The sequence below is a fragment of the Heteronotia binoei genome, chromosome 9, assembly GCF_032191835.1.
Source record: "Heteronotia binoei isolate CCM8104 ecotype False Entrance Well chromosome 9, APGP_CSIRO_Hbin_v1, whole genome shotgun sequence".
Lineage (NCBI taxonomy): Eukaryota > Metazoa > Chordata > Lepidosauria > Squamata > Gekkonidae > Heteronotia > Heteronotia binoei.
Genome location: NC_083231.1, coordinates 22,398,282 through 22,411,912, shown reverse-complemented (window position 1 = coordinate 22,411,912; position 13,631 = coordinate 22,398,282).

The following is a 13,631-nucleotide window of genomic DNA, read 5'->3' as shown; positions in this document are numbered from 1 at the left end:
GTCTTCAAGATTCTTTTAATATAACATACCCATGGGATGGATGCAAAGAATTCCTTTAGAATCTTGCCTTGTGTGAGTATTGAATAATGTTAGCAAGATACATGGCTCTCTAGCTGTTGTGTAATATAAATATACCATTCTTATGAACAGCCAGCTTGTTTTTTCTTGATGGTGTAAGTTGCCAAGTGGTGAAGTTAGGGTAACATACTAGCAGGGGCTAAAGATTCTAGTACAGGGGATTTCAAGACTGATGTCATGGCGAATTATATTTTTATTGCTATCAACCGACACTATAAATATAGTTTGTGACGATGATGAAGCTGGTGGGACTGAGGAGATTTCCTCGCCCATTCTCCTGTGGGTACAAGGCAGGGAAGGAGGGCTGCAATGGCAGCACACAACTGGTCTTTCAGATTTTGGTGCGCTGCAGAAAGAGGATAAGGCTGTGGTTCAGTCCCTCCCTCTCTCCTGTAGAGGAGCATCCTACATCTAGTCAGGTTAGGAATGGCAGATTTGCTAGGGCCTGATCTCTCCAGTGAAAATGCACAAGAAAATCTGGCTTTGATCACGTAAGAAGGAAATCAGGTCTTCTGTTAATGCCAGCCTACTCAAAGCTCAGCATCATGGGGCCAAACACTAATGGTGTTCTAGACACTGAAGCCGGTTCTGTTCTGCTGAAGAATGCAGAAAGGAGAAACAAGTTTCCTGATGCTTATGGTCACGGAGGTCCAATCCTAATACACGTTATAGAGACCTGTCCGATGCCTCCTCAACCAAAGAGGAGGGAAAACTCTTGGTGAAAGAACCATGGTTATCATCAAGCAGGCTCATCTTTTTCCTCAGAAGGACTTTGCAAAATAGTTGCCTAAGGTTCTCAATATTTCTCATGATCCTACAGTTTTAAAAAGCCATAGAAGAGCCAGATCTGGCTAGACCAGCAGGCTCAGCTAGGGCCTTTCCACATGAAGAAAATAGGCCACTGATAATTTCACATAAGATGTTCTGTGGCTGAGAATAGTTGGTACACAGAAAAAGAACAATACATACTGGCAGCTTGAGCATTTAGCATAAACTCTTCCTGTTCTGTTTCCAGCTAGGCAGGAGAACTGTTTTAAAAGTTCAGGTACTAGATGTCTAGGTCACTGCAGGTCTCAACAATGCAAGTATTGGAAACGTTGATTGAAATATAAAAAAGGTGTAACAAGTTTTCTGCATATACTTGGATTAGTCTCAACGAGAGATAAGATCAAGCGACTTAATTGGAGCTCATCCTTTTTTGTGCAAAGTTGCTCTATTCAGAATGATCTTGTGCCAGTCTGCTAGAAAACAGCTCAAGCTTTTGACAGTCTTCTCCCTTGTGTAAAGAGCAACTTGAACATTAAGTGTAATCTTTGACTTACGCTCTTGCTTCAAAGGGATCATACTATGAGTTCTCAGAAAATATCCTGTATTTGCTTAATAGTAGGCTATGCCCAAATTGTTGCTTCTAAATCACTGCTTAATTTGTGCCCAAGTTTAGCATAGACTGTTTAAATAAGTATGAAATCGATGGCTTGGAAATGTCAAGAGTCATTCCATCTTGTTCCTCTTGTCATGTGTATTCAATTGTACAATGCTATGCACAAGGGTTTTAATGGCACCCAACTGGTCAGAAGGTTCCAACCTTGTATACCCTCTACGGATTATGCTCTACCCCCACAGAACAAGAGCTCATAGAAAGGGTCTGTGTTAAAAACAAGTTGGAATGCAGCCAGGAAGCTGAAATAACCCTAATGCCTTTCTTCTAAACAAAGACCACACTTTTGTCAGGAATATTTGCCTGAATAAAACACCAGCCTGTTTGTACAGAAATAAATTCAGAGAAAAGTTTAACAAAAACTTTGACAAGAAGTGAAACTTTGAAGAAGTGAACAGCGACTCACAGTAGCTCATCCCCCGCTGCAAATGTTGTTAGTCTTCAATATATTACTGGACTCTTGCTCTTTTCTACTCCTGCAGACAGACTAACACAGCTACCCATCTAGATTTTCTATCAATTCCATTCTGTTGTCTATACTTTATGATGTAGCCATTAATTTACTGTAAAGGATGTTAATACTGAAGGAAGGAGGTGTTTCCCTGCCTGTAACAGGAAGAGAACCTAAGCAAAGGGAAAACAGACCGCAAAAGAGGCAGAATTTCTTTAAATACTCGAGTCTTCCAATATAGCACAGGCACAATCAGTTATCTTCAGAATGCAGCGCATGCAAAACTGCAAAAGACAAAAGATGACTGAATAATGCATTTGGGACCCAAGGACAGAGTAATAAGATTCTCTCTTCTGATGGAACATTTGGAAAAAACAGAAGTTGGCAAAGGCAAGGAACCAGTACATATGAACATATGAAGCTGCCTTATACTGAATCAGATCCTCGGTCCATCAAAGTCAGTCTTGTCTACTCAGCAAAGTTGCTCTATTCAGAATGATCTTGTGCCAGTCTGCTAGAAAACAGCTCAAGCTTTTGACAGTCTTCTCCCTTGTGTAAAGAGCAACTTGAACATTAAGTGTAATCTTTGACTTACGCTCTTGCTTCAAAGGGATCATACTATGAGTTCTCAGAAAATATCCTGTATTTGCTTAATAGTAGGCTATGCCCAAATTGTTGCTTCTAAATCACTGCTTAATTTGTGCCCAAGTTTAGCATAGACTGTTTAAATAAGTATGAAATCGATGGCTTGGAAATGTCAAGAGTCATTCCATCTTGTTCCTCTTGTCATGTGTATTCAATTGTACAATGCTATGCTGTGCTTCAACGCTATGCTGTGCTTGCTATGCCTTTGATATAACTGTAACTTGTTGCTTATCTGGAGGGAGAATGGCATGACTGGGAATTGGCTAGTTGCTAGGTAACCAAGGGCAAAAAGCTTGAAGAGATGAGAAGCATGAACTGATAGCACCTGTGGTGATGAGAGTGTAACAAAAACCCTGCGCAAAACCCCAGCTTTTGCTTGGCACACTTTGGCTTGAATTATAACGGTCAGGGCAAAGATTTATAAGTTGGGGGAACTGATAGGTCAGTTCCGACAACTTGTGTGTATGCCCAGGAAGCTGGAATAAAGATCTTGAATGTCAACTGTCTTTTCCTTGACTCTGGGTCTGACATTTTGTTGGAACTCCCTTTTCACCCTGGCCTAGTCTAACCCCAGACTCACGATGGCTGGTGAACAGGACCAGGCTACGGGGATTACTAAAACGAATGATGAGGAAGAACCCAAGCCCGAAGGGCCGCGGGTCACTCCAGTCACTGTGACGGTGCGGAGGAAAGACTGTTGCTCCATGGATTTCCGGGAGAGTATTATTGGAGATCTTAGAGAGGACCCCCAGCAGCACCACCGACTTTCAGGACTGCAGTGCTCCTACCACCCGTGGGGGTTTCAGAGCGACGAAAGTCGAGAGTAGGACCCCCAGTCTGGTGGGGATGTGGATGCAAGAAGCTTTAGCCACTCAAAGCACCCAGCTCCGGGAGGAAATGCAAGCTATGCATGCCTTCATGATCCAAGAGATGCAAGACCTTGCCCGGCAAGTGTGAACAATGGGGGAGCGAATAGTAGCTGCATTCCCCCCTGCAACCAGCCCAAGGGTGGGGAAGACCGCTGATTCCTGCTGGGGGGGGAGCCCTCCGAGGCCCGGTGGTACGTCACCCTATTCGAGAGACGATCCCTGCGCTGAACTCGGCCACGGATCTCATGAGGGCTCTATGTCACCACTTTGAAGACCCTTTACAGGAAACCAATGTGATAGTGGCCCTATAAGACCTGAAGCAGGGTGCTGGATTGGTCTGAGAGTACCTCAGTGAGTTCAGGGCACTGAACTCCAAAGTCCAGTGATGAGACAATGGGGCCAGGATCGAGCAATTCAAGAGGGGCCTCAACTCTCACATATATGGAGAAGCCCTGAAACTGGGGGAGCCACGAGACCTGGTCGGGTTGGACCCAGTTAGCTTGCGAAATAGAGGATCGCGACAGGATGATTGCCCTCCATAAGAAACAACAAGGGGGTCCCCCTAAAGAAGCGTGGGAGAAGACACCCTGTCCCAATCTACCCAAGCGTGCCCCTGAACAGCTGTCACGTGAGGAGCGCGACTGGAGAGCCAAAGCAAAGTTGTGCTTCAAGTGTAGGGGGGGGAAATCACATCGCCAGCGAATGCCCCAGCAAGCCAAAGGAGCTGCAGACCTCCACACCTCTGAAGGCGAAGGCTAAGAAGAAAACCGGTGTAACGGCGGAGCCCCAACGGCCAAGGCCAAGTCAGCGATGCTGCAGTTCCACGAGCCAGTCCCCGAAGAGTCCAGGGAGGAGTTACAGAGATTCCTGGAATTCAACCTGCGTAGAGGGTTCATCCGACCCGCCAAGTTCCCACACGCTGCTCCGGTGCTATTTAGAAAGAAAAAAGACAGCAGTTTGCGGCTTTGCAGAGACTTTCGCAGCTTGAACGCGATTTCCATGAGTAATGTGTACCCCCTCCTACAGGATCTCTTTGGGGAGGTGTCCCAAGGGAAAATCTTCACTAAACTTGACCTCAGAGATGCATACTTCCGGATGCGCATCAAGGAGGGGGACAAATGGAAAACAGCCTTTGACACACCCCTGGGCCAATACGAGTACTTGGTCATGCTGTTTGGCCTTAAGGGGGCACCAGGGGTATTCATGAACTTAATCAACGAAGTATTACATAAATACCCATATAAGGGCGTGGTCTGTTACCTGAATGACGTTTTAATAATAATAATAATAAATTTATATCCCGCCCTCCCTTGCCAAGGCAGGCTCAGGGCGGCTCACAGGACATGTTTTGATACACTTGTAAGATATGCCCCCACACATCCAATTGGTAAGGGAGGTGCTACAAACACTGTACAAGCACAAGTTATTTGCCAAACTATCCAAGTGTGAATTCCAAAAGACAGAGCTCGACTTTTTGGGATACTGCATTTCCATGGGGGGCCTGGGAATGGATCCTACCAAAGTTCAAGCCGTGGCTGGGTGGGAGCCCCCTCAAACCCATAAACAATTCCAGAGTTTCCTCGGGTTTGCAAATTTTTACAGGGGGTTCATGAGTAACTTTGCTGAGATCACCCTACCCCTCACAGAGCTGTTGAAAACCAAAGGGAAGGGGCCGCAAGCCACTAAGGGTAGCTGTAGCCTCCTGTGGACGGGGGAGTGCCAAAAGGCGTTTGATGAACTTAAGGCCTGGTTCACCTCCGAGCTCTGCCTAATACACCCCGATGAAAACAAAAGGCTTGTGGTTCAATGTGACACGAGCGACATTGCCCGCACAGCCGTGTTACTCCAGGAGGGGCCAGATGGCCAATTGCACCCCTGCAGGTACTTGTCTCAAAAGTTCGGCCCGGCTGAACATAACTGGTCAGTGTGGGACAAGGAAGCCTCTGCCATCAAACTCCAGGAGGGGCCAGATGGCCAATTGCACCCCTGCGCGTACTTGTCTCAAAAAGTTCAGCCTAGCTGAACGTAACTGGTCAGTGTGGGACAAGGAAGCCTCTGCCATCAAACTGGCCCTAGAAAAGTGGAGACACTACCTAGAAGGGGCACGGAAACCTTTTGAACTCTGGACAGATCATAAAAATTTGGCTGCCCTCATTGCCACCCGCAACCTCAACAATTAGCAAGTAAGGTGGACCGCTATTTTGGCGGTTCAATTTCAAGCTGGGGCACATCCTTGGAAAACAACTTTTTGGCAGACGCCTTGTCCCACCTCCCTCAACACGACAGCAAGAGGGAGGAGGTTATCGATTCATTGTTCACGCCCTCCCAACTAAGCGCATTGGTAACCATGTGTGCACAGAGCTGGAAGGCAAGGAAGCTCCCTGACGGGTTCCCAACCGAACTAAAACAAGCTTTCCTTGACAGTCCCCCGGAGGAGGATTTACAATTAACAAAAGCAGAGGATGGGTTTTGGCGCCAAGGGGAGAAACTCTACGTGCCCCCCTCTTTACGTGAACAAGTGATCCAGAGGGCGCATGACTCCAAACTGTGGGGGCATTTTGGGTTTGTAAAGACAGTCCATTTGATTCAGCAACAATTCTGGTGGCCAGATTTACATAAGGATGTGGGAGAATATACAACAGGGTGCCCCACCTGTATCATGGCTAAAAATGGGGGAGGTTGCTGCTGGGGCACTTGCAACCTCTTCCCCCCCCCCCGCCTCGCGCCCCTGGGAATGCATATCCATGGACTTCATAACTTACTTACGTCCCTTGATGGGGAAGACAGTGATCTGGGTGGTAGTGGACACTTTTTCTAAGCAGGCTCTTTTCTTGCCATGTAAGCAACTCCCCACGGCCAAGCAGCTGGCTGATTTGTTTATCCAGCACATCTTTAGGCTACACACCTTCCCTGCTAAGGTGATCTCCGACCGCTGCCCACAATTTGTTGCCAAATTTTGGTTGCACCTCTGTGAACTAGCAGAAATGGAGCAAGGGCTCAGCTCAGCCTATCATCCACAGACAGAATGCACCAACGCGGTGCTTGAACAGTTCTTATGTTGCTATACGTCCTTCCAACAGGACAATTGGGTGACTTTGCTATCCTTTGCAAAGTATGCTTATAACAACAGTGTGCATCGTGCCACTAAAGTGAGCCCCTTCCAAGCGGTGTATGGATATGAAAGCAACCCATTCCCCGAACTTGCCCCCCCAGACTTTACTGAATGGTGGCAAGGGATAGCAGGAGGTTGGGAAATTATTAGTAAGCAACTACAGAGGGCACAAGAAGCCTACAAAACCCAATATGACCAAAAAAAACACTGAACTTGTACATTTTGACCAAACACTTGCCTAATGCGCAAAACTGTAAAAAATTGGGAATGAAATATTTGGGACCTTTCCCAATCAAAAGATTTATAAATAAGGTGACTGTTGAACTGGAAATGCCAAAAAACCTTAAACATGTCCACCCTTGTTTCCATGCCAGCTACTTGAAGGACCCTGGACCCTCGCATTGGCACCTCCAGATGAAACCACCACCCCCAACTCTGGTTTGTGGTCAAATTTATCATGAAGTGCAGGAAATCCTTGATGCCAAGATCAAACGTGGTGAACTGTTCTATCTCATCAAATGGACTCATTTTCCATTAAGTCAGGCCAAATGGGTCAATTCCAAAGTACCAACTGCAAGGCTTTAAAGACTTTTACAACAAACATCCTAATAAGCCCGGGGGAAAGGGGTCTTTGGGGGGGGGGGGGACAGAATGTCAAGTCATTCCATCTTGTTCCTCTTGTCATTTGTATTCAATTGTATAATGCTATGCTGTGCTTCAACGCTATGCTGCGCTTGCTGTGCCTTTGATATAACTGTAACTTGTTGCTTATCTGGAGGGAGGATGGCATGTCTGGGAATTGGCTAGTTGCTAGGTAACCAAGGGCAAAGAGCTGGAGATGAGAACCATGAACTGGTGGACCATTTTCGCACACAGCTTACCTTGCAGTCACAATCCTGTTCCCTCTGCAGTGTCTGTCGGATTTTCCACCATCTGTAGGAAGTACTGCGGCTGTTGCGTAGCAAACGTAAACTGGGTTTTAGTGGTTTACGTTTGCTACGCAGAAGCTGCAGCACTTCCTGTAACTCCAGCACAGATAGTGGGAAATCTGACCGGACATTGCAGAGGGAACAGGATGACTGCGAGGTAAGCTGTGTGCGAAAACAGTAATAGGGAGCACCTATGGTGATGAAAGCATAGCAAAAAACCCTGCTTTTGCTTGGTGCGTTTTGGCTTGAATTATAATGGTCAGGGCAAAGGTTTACAAGTTGGGGGAACTGATAGAGAGGTCAGTTCTGACAACGCGTGTGTATGCCCATGAAGCTGGAATAAAGATCTTGAACTTCAACTGTCTTTTCCTTGACTCTGGGTTTGACAGGAAACACCAGTGCTTCTTCCATGGCCGGAAGGATTTCTAACTGCACAGCATACCTTTCTCTGATGCCCGGGGAAAGCATTTTGGGTTGCAGTGAGAAACAAGAGCTATCAATTGCCCAGTGGTGGTTGTTATATCCATGTGACATCTTGTCAGAGAGCCCGGTCTCTCTGCCACAAATTTTCAAAGATACTCCACATCAGTTCTTGGAAATCCTTATGCAGTTCTGCAAAGTAAGCTGGTGGAGGCCTGAGGCTTGACTAAGCTAATTTAGGGAATGAATGGCACAAATTCCCTTTGAACTGGGGGTGTCTAGGCCCATGATTATTCGGGACTTGTTTTTGTAACAAAAAACTTTATTTGAAAGGGGACTTGTTTCATATAGTTTATTCTGAAGCAAAGTTTCTCAAGTCTGTACAACAAAACTTTCCTTCCCATGTTAGAAATCCAGCTTGTACACAGTTTGTTACATAGTATACAAATGAATTTAAAAGCAATTTTATTAAACTCCCCTACCCATACAAGCAGCACAGCTAATTAAAACAGAGAATGCAAATTTATATTGTAAAAGAATGAATGCCACTTAGTTACAAACATGCAGCTAAAAACACCACTGTGGAGAAATATGGACAATATTTGTTTTGGTATAGTTAGTCTTCTGGTTGCATTTAGAGCTGCAATCTAATAGGTATAGCTATTGCTTGATGCTGAATAAGGGTTCTCAAACTTTAGGTCTGACATTAACCCTTTTAACTAGTAATTGGTGCCAAATCCTGCTAGTGTGATATTTTATTTCTTGGGTCATAAAGTGTATTTTCAAATGAGCTGTTTATATGTACAAGTGCCCATGAAGGGATTTCCTGGTGTAATATCTGATCTACTCTCCATTTAGAAGTAAAAGTCAGTCCACATTCTTGCACAAGTGCTTTGTGTGTGTGCATGGGCATCTTTGGATCCTAGCCTGAATACCGTATATACTCGAGTATAAGTCGACCCGAATATAAGCCGAGGCTTCTAATTTTACCCCAAAAATCTGGGAAAACTTATTGACTCGAGTATAAGCCGAGGGTGGGAAACGCAGCAGTTACTATTCATGTGGCAGGTAAGGCCACAATGCTGCTTGCAATGAAAGATGAGGAGAATGGTGGTGCAGAACACAAATCAACAATACCAAGGCAGAAGTCATTTCTGGTCAGACTGAAAACACCAGTCCCAGCACGACCCCTCCCCCTTCACTGAGGAGAGGAGAGCAGGGGGCAGCTTTAGCTGTCCTTGGAATTCCGGGGATGCGGGCAGAATAGTGACTCGAGTATAAGCCGAGGAGGGGTTTTTTCTGCCCAAAATTTGGGCAGAAAAACTAGGCTTATACTCGAGTATATAGGGTAATTATGCTATTAACAATAATCTATACTTAAAATGAATATCACCCAACGTGAGCCAGATTACTGATGAAAGCTACAGCTAGAGTGATGTGGTTCTGATAAAGTTAAACATCGCCAAGTTGAAGCCAGAACTGTTTTTTTCGTAGCAGGAACTCCTTTGCATATTAGGTCACACCCACCTGATGTAGCCAATTCTCCAAGAACTTACAGGGCTCTTCTTACAGGGCCAACTGTAAGCTCTTGGGAGGATTGGCTACATCACGGAGGCATGGCCTAATATGCAAAGGAGTTCCTGCTCCAAAAAAAAAGCCCCGGTTGAAGCTCACTGGATGACCTTGGGCCACTCCCTTATTCTCATCCTAACGTTCTTCTCAGGGTTGTTGGGAGGAGAAAATGGAAGAAGGGAAGGGAGGCTTTTGTACAGCACCCTTTGAGATCCTTAGAGGAAGAGTGGGATAAACATGCGACAATGTCAACTGAAGAAAGTACAAAAAAAAAAATAGCATGTCTTCCCCCCCCCAGTTAAACCATTAACATAAAATCCAAATATTCTAGGTCAGTAAAACACTTAATTGCTTATGTCATCAATTCTATAGTATTAAATGTTTTCATTTCAGTATTTCACTATCAGTAGACGGGTGCTCTAGAGGGCAACACCATAAAGGAGAGAAAGACAGCACTATCCAGTGTCAAAAGACTAAATGTCTCACCGGATAACTGAGTCAGCCTGCCATGTAATCAGGGCTTTTTTTTTTTGTAACAGGTACTCCTTTGCATATTAGGCCACACACCCCTGATGTAGCCAATCCTCCTGGAGCTTACAATAAGCCCTGTACTAAGAGTCCTGTAAGCTCTTGGTGGATTGGCTACATCAGGGGTGTGTGGCCTAATATGCAAAGGAGTTCCTGCTACCAAAAAAAAAGCCCTGCATGTAATTACAAATGGGCATTAGGATACACAGTTCCCGTATCAACCTAAGTTCTATACTTGAAAGCTTCAAGATGGAGTTGACTGAACATTTTGGTATGTTAATATGATTTTGTTGCAGTTCTTATTCCTTCATTGTTTTGTGCCTTCTCCCTTTTCCACTATACCTAAATTGGTGGCTGTGAGCTACAGGTACCCTGAATGTAGTAGGAAGCTGTGGCCGACATAGGCAAATATAACAAGCTGTATTGCATGTTTAGCAAACAATCCTGTTAATTTCCATGGGTCCACTTACGTACTATGCAACCTGTCCTTATAGGCCTCAGGCTGCATTTGAGGCTATACCAATAGCATTTATACAGTACATTTCAAGTGGTCGAAACACTTCACATAAATCTTTATAACAACTCTAAAGGAGGTCAACTGTTACCCTCATGTTGAGAGCAAGTTATTATTTAAATATATAAATAGCACATCAAATGATTGCTTCTCTCTATTTTTAAATGGAAAGTGACAAAGCAATGCACTATCAAGACAGTGTCAACTTGTCTGCCGAAGCAGCATATTTAAGCACATACAGCCCATATTGAAATTAACCTTATATCTTCCATATCAGTTATGAAATAATGAATTTGCATTTCTAGCAAATTCGGGGAGGGACGGTGGCTCAGTGGTAGAGCATCTGCTTGGGAAGCAGAAGGTCCCAGGTTCAATCCCTGGCATCTCCAAAAAAGGGTCCAGGCAAAGAGGTGTGAAAAACCTCAGCTTGAGACCCTGGAGAGCCGCTGCCAGTCTGAGAAGACAATATTGACTTTGATGGACCAAGGGTCTGATTCAGTATAAGGCAGCTTCATATGTTCATATGTTCAGCAGTAACAGGCAGCGTTCCCTCTAAGCTGAGTTAGCGTGAGCTAGCTCACAGCTTTTTAGCCTCCAGCTCTCACATTTTTTTGTCTTAGCGCAGGAAGGATGACCCGAGAGCACAATGATTGATGCAGTAGCTCATGTTTAATACCAGTAGCTCGCAAAGTAGGATTTTTGCTCATAAGACTCTGAAGCTTAGAGGGAACATTGGTAACAGGCAAAAATGATATAAAACACCAAGTTTCTCTCACCACACATTCTATAGAACAGGTATAAAATTGGAGGGAATCTCTACTTCCCCCCCACACACACACACACACACCACAGCATAGGTACAATTCCAATTCTGCCTACTAAATTTTGTGAGACAGGAGACAATATAGGAAGACCCAACGTAGAGTAGGACAGGGATCCTCTGGAATTACAGCTCATCTCCAGACAACAAAGATCAGTTCCCCTGGAGAAAATGGCTGCTTTGGAGGGTGGACTCGGTGGCATTGTACCCCACTGAGGTCCCTGGCCTCCCCAAGCTCCTTCCCCAGCTACCCAGGAATTTTCCAATCTGGATCTCGCCATCTTACCCCTCCCCTATCTCCCACTGGCGATGAAGGACCTGACAACTGGAACCCAACATGAGATGGATTGACTCAGTAAAGTCACAGCCCTCAGTTTTCAAGACCTGACATGTTGGAGGTCATTCATTCATAGGGTTATAGCAGCCCTATGGCACAAAGTGGTAAAGCTGCAGTACTGGAGTCCAAACTCTGCTCACAACCTGAGCTTGATCCCAGTGGAAGCTGCGTTCAGGTAGCCGGCTCGAGGCTGACTCAGCCTTCCATCCTTCCGAGGCCGGTAAAATGAGTACCCAGCTTGCTGGGGGGAAAGTGTAGATGACTGGGGAAGGCAATGGCAAACCACCCCGTAAAAAGGCTGCCATGAAAACGTCATAATGCGACGTCACCCCAGAGTCAGAAACAACTGTGATTGCACAGGGGACTACCTTTACCTTTAATTCATAGGGTTGCCATTAAGTAGTAAGTGACTTGACAGCACTTCACACACATTGTGGTTTTACAGGCAATTAAAATAAAGCTGAATTCATTTAAAAGATTAGACACTGTGGCATCTGGAACACTGATTAGGTTAGCCGTCGTGAAATAAACAGACACTTGTAACCTCTAAGAAGATTTCTGCATCAACAGTCAATAAGTAAAAGTAGTTTACTTCTGACATATCTGGTGAGAGATGAAGCAGACATACAGGAAGGATTCAATTAACCAATACAAGTTTTTTCCCCCGGTGTGAATTTTACTTTTAATTGCCTATATAAAACAACTCTCTTATCTGTCTGAAATTCTAGAGGCAAGATTCCTTTGAGGTCATGCATTCAAATTAGATGGAAAATGGCGCTATTAATATTTCTCACTGAAATCAATGGAAGCAAACAACAGCAAGAACAAAAACAGAACTACTAACAACATTAATGTTTATGCAAACAAAATGCAGGGAAAACCTTGCACATCCCTACTACTAGGAGTTTTTTTGTGCAAGGGTAGGCAGCTGATTAGGAATAAATTCAGGGTGCTTGATAGAACAGCTGACCCCGGGATCATACACTCAGAAAAAGTTATTTTCCTCTGCATGGATACATTTATTTAAAATGCAAATTACCAACAGCAAAACTCACAGAACACAGACTGAAAAGTTGCTTTACATAGTTAATTTGAAAGCCCAAATCTGGAGAAATACCCAGAGGAAAACACAAGGGTTTTAATGGCACCCAACTGGTCAGAAGGTTCCAACCTTGTATACCCTCTACGGATTATGCTCTACCCCCACAGAACAAGAGCTCATAGAAAGGGTCTGTGTTAAAAACAAGTTGGAATGCAGCCAGGAAGCTGAAATAACCCTAATGCCTTTCTTCTAAACAAAGACCACACTTTTGTCAGGAATATTTGCCTGAATAAAACACCAGCCTGTTTGTACAGAAATAAATTCAGAGAAAAGTTTAACAAAAACTTTGACAAGAAGTGAAACTTTGAAGAAGTGAACAGCGACTCACAGTAGCTCATCCCCCGCTGCAAATGTTGTTAGTCTTCAATATATTACTGGACTCTTGCTCTTTTCTACTCCTGCAGACAGACTAACACAGCTACCCATCTAGATTTTCTATCAATTCCATTCTGTTGTCTATACTTTATGATGTAGCCATTAATTTACTGTAAAGGATGTTAATACTGAAGGAAGGAGGTGTTTCCCTGCCTGTAACAGGAAGAGAACCTAAGCAAAGGGAAAACAGACCGCAAAAGAGGCAGAATTTCTTTAAATACTCGAGTCTTCCAATATAGCACAGGCACAATCAGTTATCTTCAGAATGCAGCGCATGCAAAACTGCAAAAGACAAAAGATGACTGAATAATGCATTTGGGACCCAAGGACAGAGTAATAAGATTCTCTCTTCTGATGGAACATTTGGAAAAAACAGAAGTTGGCAAAGGCAAGGAACCAGTACATATGAACATATGAAGCTGCCTTATACTGAATCAGATC